The sequence below is a fragment of the Parus major genome, chromosome 18 (assembly GCF_001522545.3).
Source record: "Parus major isolate Abel chromosome 18, Parus_major1.1, whole genome shotgun sequence".
Taxonomy (NCBI): Eukaryota; Metazoa; Chordata; class Aves; order Passeriformes; family Paridae; genus Parus; species Parus major.
In genome coordinates this window covers 4,043,173-4,051,450 of record NC_031786.1, presented here as the reverse complement: position 1 = coordinate 4,051,450, position 8,278 = coordinate 4,043,173, and the positions used below count along the sequence as shown (strand labels likewise).

The 8,278-nt window shown below is 45.4% G+C and overlaps 1 long non-coding RNA gene across 4 annotated transcripts in view; it reads right to left on the bottom strand.

The window, feature by feature from the left end:
- LOC107212506 overlaps positions 1–8,278 on the bottom strand; it is a 71,185-nt gene continuing 62,907 nt past the window's right edge. For all 4 annotated transcript variants that reach the window (XR_001524480.3, XR_004499751.1, XR_004499749.1 and 1 more), the window contains 2 exons: positions 6,093–6,248; positions 1–2,240 (listed from right to left, as the gene is read on the bottom strand). This is a non-coding gene — a long non-coding RNA (uncharacterized LOC107212506). The remainder of the gene's footprint in view (positions 2,241–6,092; positions 6,249–8,278) is intronic.

The following is an 8,278-nucleotide window of genomic DNA, read 5'->3' as shown; positions in this document are numbered from 1 at the left end:
AGGTAAATAATGTTGCTGGGTGTAATGATTTAAACCCCAGGTTATAATTGCGAGGAGTCCTCTTGGCTATTTGTCCTGGTGTCATGGGCCTATGACCTGGCTCAGTGTGACAAATACTAAAGGGGTCCCTGATGATTAGTGTACCTGCAAAATGTTCCTTACATTTTTAAGTTGATATTCCTGTAAACTTCACTTTTTCTTTCTGTCTGTAAACTCAGATTGGTTCTTTAAACTCAATAGCAACACCCTCATAGACAAAAAATGCAGAGAAATTCAGTTTGTAAATTAGAGTACCAGTAAGCCCATGGAGCTGGGCACAATGCATTTAGTCTGTACTTAAAGGAAGGCACCCCCAGACTCCTCAGGCTGCTCATTTGCATCATGAGAGAAGCTGAGCAGTACAAGGACTCTCTGCTGTGCTTCTCAGTCTGTGGAAGAGCAATTTGTTTTCTCCTTAAACTTCCTGTGACTTTTGCTTCGCATTTTTTAAAGGAAAAATTAAAGACTAACTGGTTTCTACAGCCTACCCTTTACAAATATACCCCCAGTTCATCCATTCCTGATGATTCATTCACTTCTCCCACAACAGACTGACATCCTGATTAGTGCTAGCATATACAAGAGGCATTTTCAATCATTACATTATAAAGTGGAACAGGGAAGGACTGATGATCCAGTAGGACCCAGTGACATTTTCAGTGTGCCACTGCACAGGACAGGTGGTAGCACACTCAGACCACAGCCCCATTACAGTATATTCTGATATTTATGTCTGGTGTCACAGATCTGATGCTATGTGTAGTACCAAGTGTTTTTTGCTCCATGACAGGTGAGAAGCAAATGTATGGATCCCAGACTTCCAAGCAGTTACAGCTTGAACTTAACTGGGGGAAAGGAAGCCAAAGGAAATCATGTGCATTGGAATCAAATACCATTTTTAGGAGTGTGTATTTCAACAGTGATTAAAATAGCCAGGGACTAAGGCACACTTATGATTAATGGTCTCTGTGAGCCGAGGGCATGTCCTACAGCCTCAGGCCCTCCTGAGAGACACCCACGAGGAGCAGGAATTGCTTGGTTAGGCTTTATCTTCCTTCATTGTGTGGATCAGCTTTATCATGTGGCTTGAATTACTGTCTCCTGTTTCTGGGGCCTGTGTTGTGTGTGAGAAGCTCCAGCCCAGCCTGAAGCAGAGGCACATCCCTGCATCCCGTTCCCATGGGGCTGACAGCCGGAAGGCACTTCCTGAGCTCTGCTTGGCATGCTGAGCTGGTGCTGCACTTGGAATAAGACCAACCAAATGATTATTTTAAAGCCACTCATTTTTTCTGACTCTGTTCTCATTCATATTTTATGGCTTTGCTACTTCCTAAACTCCTGCATGTCCCTCTGGCCAGTGGGACCAGTTAAACCACTAAGCAGTGACTTCCCCAGCAGGTACAGGCAATTTCATGATTCCCCAGCAGGTACAGGCAATTTCATGATGGACAAACCTGTGAGACACATGAAGGTGAGCTTGGAGGCCCTCACTGTACCCTGTCCCTGCTACAGGACACAGCTGGTACCTCAGGACTGCTCAGCCCTGTTCAGTGAGGCTCCCTGGGCCAATCTCAGTGGGATATTGCAGCAGAGCTGGCACTCTCCAGTTCTCTGATTATTTGATGCCAGATGAGAAGCTCCCCAAGGCCCTCAGAGCTCCTGGAGCAGCTGTGAGTCTCTCTGAGGCTGCTGAGAGCTGAAACCCACAGAGGAGGTGAGCTGGGGGCTGCTCCATGCTCCACCCTTGCTCCCTGTGTGGTAAAAAGCACAAGCTTAACCTCTGCGTGCCTCCCACCCCGGCCGAACCAGAGATAGGGAACTCTCCCTGTCTCAGTGGGTTTCTGCTGCACTTAATTGATTTGTGCTGCTAAACAGCCCCAAGTAAATGAGTACAAGGTGTTAAAGAAGGATGTGTTAGTGGGAAAGATCCAGCTGAAACAAAGCTTAGATAGAAACCATGTGTGTGCTGCGAGAGCACCCTTGCCCCATTCCCAGTGCCCAGCCCTGCATGGGGTGATTAATGCTTTACAGAAAGCCTGGCTTGTTTTCAGGCCTCTGGCTTGTCCTGGAGCATCCCTATAGCCCAGCTGTCCAGTGGGCATTGCTGCTTCAGAGTGCAGCCAAGTGGCACCAAGGAATGCAGCTGCCTTATTCCAGCAGCATGCAGACACCACTGCTTCACCCATTCAGGATGTCTTCTCCTGCAGAGACAATAGTACAAGGCATTACTGTAAGAAAACTTGAAAAAGACACAAATGAGGAACTTCTGGGAATTCCTCAGGTTTTTTTTACCAGCTGCAGAAGAGGGTGAAAACTGTTGGCTACAAAAATATTATAGTTTATGCTGTTAAACAAATCATCATTTATCAACAGGTAGCTGAATTATGTCCAACTCTGCTGGCAGAGCCAGAACTGATTTTGTTCCCAATGCTATTGTATAGTTAACAGCTGGCAGCAAACTGGCAGTGAAGGCTGTGCTGGGCTGATAAATAACCCAACAAGCCTCATAACAGAAGCGTCTCATGGAGCGACTGCAGCTCACACTGGAATGTGTGGAGCAAACGCTTATTAACAATCTGTGCACAGGCAGAGAACTGTCTAATGAAAAGGTACTAGAAAAATGTTATTTAAATAAGACACAGATTTCCTAGAGTTATCAAAAGAACAAACCAGGTTTTAGGTCTAAGAATACCAAACTACAGCAACAAGCCAGCAAATGTTAGCATTTCTCACTGACTGAAACCAAGTCTGGTAATAATGAATGAAATGTCCCAACCGGTTCTGAGATATGAAAGGCAAGCCAGAAAACCAACAGAGAGAAATATTTCTGTATTTGTTTCACAGCCCCCAGATTCTGCTGGAGAATTTTGCACTCTTCCAGATGTTTTCTGAGGGGGAGAGAGGCAGATGTTCTGATTTCAAATGTTGTGTCGCTTCTAAGTCAATGAGACCACACTGAACCACTGGGGAGAAGGCAAGGTGACAAGTGACAATGCCCCATGAGGCTCATACAGTGAGGTATCACTGCCCTGTGTTCTTTACTTAACACTGCTCTGGTTTTGTCTTTGCTTTGCAGGCATTTTATTTTTCATATGGGTAAGACCAGGAATGTGTGTCTCTGAGACAGAATGAACATGGGGCTGCAAGCTTCATCTCAGTGCAAATAATATTTTGGCAGGAAATCTGCAGGAGATTAAATTAGGGGCCTAACGACTGAATAGTAAACATTTCAGATTTTGAGTTCCTTTAAATAAGCAGCTGCAAAAAAAGGAAGAGTCTGACAAAATTAACAGGTCCAAAAGCAAGAGAGGAATCCACTAAGGGTCACTTGTTTTTTGATGCAAATTTAAAGAGTTATTATTATTATTTTTATTAGTAGCTGTATATGTCAACATGCTGTTTCCTCAATGTGTTTTGAGTCCAGATTAGCCAAAGTTTTAGGTATTGGCAGACTTGCTACAATGGAAGGGAAATGCCAATGGAATAACTTTAAACATGATCCAATCCCTGATGATTCATTGGATGTGTTAAAATTTCCTTTGAGACCATGTAAGTAATGCAGGGACTGGAGTGCAGAGTGCCTGTGACTCAGCTCTCTGAGGCAGCGGGAGGATGTCAGAATTACTCACTGGGACAGGAGGAATCTCATTTATCTATTTATAGGAAAGGCTGAGATGAACTTGAACCATTAAAGAGCTGAGTTTGCCAGTTCCCATAGGGGAGGAGAAGGAAAGGACCTCACTTTAGCTGTTGAAATCAAAGCTTCCTTTTTTCCCCCCATTTCCAAAGCTGGTGACTGGCCAGTTACGCTTTCTCATGCTCACACAGGCAGCACAGGGCTCCTCCTCCTTGTTAGAAGCCAGAGCCCACTTTGCCAAAATCCTGTCTGCTGCACGTTTCTAGGAACACAGGGCTCAGCATTACTGAGCCAGTCTCCCACTATCACAATCAATTACATCATATCATGCTTTTTGGCAGGCTATTCTAACACTTCATTTTAAATTTCCAGCCCTAATATCATTTGTTCTTGTGCCAGAATCGTAATTTAGTTTAAACAGTTCTCTTTTTTTCTCTGATCTTTACTTATCAGATGTATTTACCAAAAACAATCCTATCTGCTCTAGTCTTTGTTTTGAGAAACTAAACAAATGAAGCTCTTCTAGTCTCCTCTTGTTCTAAACCCTCTGATCATCCTTAATGCCCTTCTCTGTACCTGCTAATCTTCCTTGAACATGAGTGAACCTGTATCTTCTGGGACTGTGTTTGCCTTTCCATATCAGATTGGTGGCTCACAGTTATCCCTCAGAGCAAGTAATTCTCTCTATGTGTTTTCTTTTTTTACCACCCTGCTTTGTCATTCTCAAGTGAGTAATGTGATATTCTAGTGATTAATTTTTAACTGCCTGTCTTTATAATTTGTCTATTCTATCTCAAATTCTGTCATTAAGTTATTGCTGATTGATGTTCTGATCCTTCTCTCTATTAGCAAAGCCTGTGTCCTCAGCAAATTTCTGTATGACATTCCCACAGCTGTGCCAGAGTCATTAACAAAACAAGACTGGCTCAAGACTGACCCTTGAGGAGTTCCACTCTCTGTCGGGCGTTTCTCCTTCCCACAGAGTTCCCTGTCCTTCACTTTAGCAGTTCTGCATTGCCATCCACACTAATCCCCATCTTCTCAACTTCAACTACTGATTTCCCATGTGGTGTAGTATCAAATTCTTGACTCATGTCTGGATAGAGTGTATCACCTGTATTTCATCTGTCTTGGGAAAAAAAGTCAGTCATCAAAGAGAAATACAAGGTTACACTGAGCTCCTTTAAAGTGCCAGCTCTTTCCAAATCCCGAGGTGGAAATCTGCCAGGGCACCTTGATCTGAGCACATGGAATTCTTTAAGCTTTTCCTTCTGTCTTACATGTGATAATTTTCATTCCCTTAAATATGTTCCTACTAGAAATCTCATCTTTGTCCCATTGTCCAATATAATCACCTCTACTGAAAACATAGGTAAAGTGGTTTTAATTCATTTTGGACCATATATAGACTGGTCTAATCTCAATCCGATTCTCATTACATGATGGCCACCTTTCTCCTCTTTTCCTCTTCTGTATTTATCTAACTGAAACCTTCTACCATCTGTTTCATTTCCTTTTCAAAATCTGATTCATAACTTTACATTAGACATTTTTCATTCTACCCTTATATTTTCTAACCTCAGCAAATTAAAATGGGAAGACTGAGGCAAATAGTGCCTCCAGTCTCGCCCCAACACTCATCTCTGATGCCACACTCCTGGCAAAGATGACAGAGTAGCTGATAAAGCAGGTCCAGAACGGCTGGACTGAACATGCCCCTGGCACAGGGGCTCAGCCCTGTGCAGGGTGATGGGCTCCAAAGGCATTTCCTGATGATGATGATCATTTCCTGCAGTGGTTCCCCTCCAGACCTCTGATTTCAGTCCCTGGCTGCACCTGAACACCCCATTGCTGCTGAGACCTTCTGCCCATCCCTTGCCTGCTCTCAGCAAACTCCTGCATATGTTTGGGGCTGGTTGTTTATCCCACTGGTTTTGGAATGTTTCCCTTCAGGGTTTGTCCTCCTGCACTTTCCAGCCAGTTTTGGAATCCAGTTCCCATCACATTCAGCTCCTCAGGTCTTCAGTGCAGCTGATTGCACTCTTTTGTTCCCTTAATTTCTCAACATTTGTCTTTTGTGAGATGAATACTTTGGTGTGTGACTGCAGACAGTGCTGGAGATTCAGCCATAATGAGGTACCCTTAAAATTTCAACCAGAGTCCTCAGAGGCTCTGGATGACTCAGAGCTCAGAGCTTTAGAGACAGTGAAAGAACTTCACCTGCCTTTCTTGTGTGTGTGAGAGGCACTGTAACCCTTCTCAGGATGAACTAGCATTTTCATTTTATAGACAACTGAGACATAAAGATCACACTTCAGAACATACTGCACTCTATGAGGAATTAGTTAAGTGCCTGAGGTGAAGTACAAAGCCTCCTAGCCCCACTGAGATGCTGCAGCAGTCAGACCTTGCTCACCTGAAAACAAGGTGCCTGTGCCAAGCTATTTGCTTTGAATTCTGTCTGGTTCTTGAAGAAAGCAAAGCTCACCAAGACTGTGGATTGACCTGTCCCAGACGTGCAGCCAGGACAAGCAGCAGAGGCTTAGCTCAAAGTGGTTGTATAGGGCCAGTTCTAGAAAAGAGGAAACAAGCACTCAAAACACATCATAAAAATGTACTGGTCACCCAAACCCCTATAAAAATCACTGCCAGGTGGGGTATCTGCACTTGAAGTGGGGGTCACCCACCCACTCACTGACTTTCCCCACTGCCATGAGAATCACTCCAGGATCCTGAATGTGACATGTCCTTGCCTTCCTGGATTTCTGAGTTGCAGAATGGCAGCAGCTCAGCCCTTGCTTCCCAAAACAGTGTGAGAGACCTATCACAGCACTAAGGCCATACTGCTGTCCCAAAAAGATGGAAGATGGATGGAAGCTCTTCCATTGGCAAACTGATGCATGTTCCATGCCTGTAGAAGAGATGAAATGGAACAGCAAAGCAAATTTCTCTCCTCTCCTCTCCTCTCCATTAACATACTGGTAAATACTCTGGAGGGGGAGAAAAACTGTGCCCCCCTCCCAGAGCATGTCTGCCTCAAATTCACAGTGCTCTGCTGGGCACCTACTGACCTTGGCAGTGTCACAGGACTAGTGTTTGTCTAAAAAAGTAACCTCCTTGTGAACAGGCTCTTTGCTTTGGGAAACACAAAGCAGTCTTGTCTTCCAAGTGTCCAAGCCTTCTTTTCACATCTGTTTAGTCCTTCAGTAGCATTTATTTTTGGACACAAGTCCACATTAAAGGGATGGTGTCCAGTTAAACCCACAGGCTGCACCACCCTTTGCTCCCTTCTTGAAGGGGAAGGCAGTGGAGGAGACCAAAAAAAAACCAAAAGCAAAGTCCATCGCCTGTTGGGCACAAAACTGCTTTTGCTTTCTAGTGAAAAGGAGCAGAGCATCCTCAGCACCATAGGGCAACTGGCCAAACAGGTCAGAGCCTGGATGCCTGAGGCTTCTGAGTAACAGTAATAACAAGTCCAGGGGCTATATTTCCATTTGTCTTCATTTCCAAAAGCCTTTCCAACTGAGATAGCTCAGAGCAGGGAGACACCAACGTTCCACATTATTGTCTTGAGTTTCTGGTGGGTCTAACTGGTGATGCCAGACTTCAGCACATCACCTATAAATGATACCAGATCAGAAACACAACCTTTCCTGCTGCCCCTCAGTGCTCACTGCCCTTCCAGCCCCTCAGGACAAGGCTGCTCGTGGTATGTGAAGGAGCTGAGGAGCAGCTGCAGGTCAGCACTGCCTCCAGAGCCAGCTGCAGGCATACGTCCATCCTGTTCCAGGTAAGTGCTAAACCAAAGAGCTCAGGCTTCCAGTGGATTATGCTCACCAGTTTAACTCCATACAGGAAAGGCATTCCCAGACCCAGTGCCAGCTTTGTCACCTCCAGCAGACCTCATGACTGTGTGTGGCCTGAGGCAGCTGCAGAAGGGCCATCTAAAGGCTCACAAAACTAAAGCCGGAGGCACAAGGTTCAAGGCAGACGTTCTGTATGGGCAGTGTGTGTGGTCAGGACCTGCATTCCTTGGGGGAGAGGCAGAGAGGAGAGCAGGACTGCCTCAGGAGCTCTCCTGACAGGATCTGCAAGAGGAAATAAGCTCATTTTGGCCACAAAGTATGTTTGGGCCACCCATCAACATTGAGCATCTCAGGTCAGGGAGCTGTGCTGGGCCCCTAGAGCAGCCACTAAAGCACCCTGCTCTCAACCTCCGCGGGACAGCGACCACAGCCCTGCTCCCTGAAATCAATGGGACTCTGGCCACAGCCCTGATTCATCTCCCTCCTACATCAATACCTAATCTTTTAGGTCCATTGATTTCAGTGATTGGAGCTATCAGGCCCTGGATGTCCATGAGGGCATGGCTGGGCCCAAAGAAATGGAGGCAGCAACTCCTGGAAGACAGAAGCTGCAATCTGTGCCTGCCTCACGCTTAAGCGAGTTAGGGGAATATTAACAACGCATGACTCGGAGTAAGTGCTCCTGGATGCCTGGCTGACTTTGGCAAGGGGCACTTTGAGAAGGATAAAACTGCATTTTCATTCCTGAGAATCCTCCTCCAGTAATAAAATGTGTCCCATGGGATGCTGGTAACAA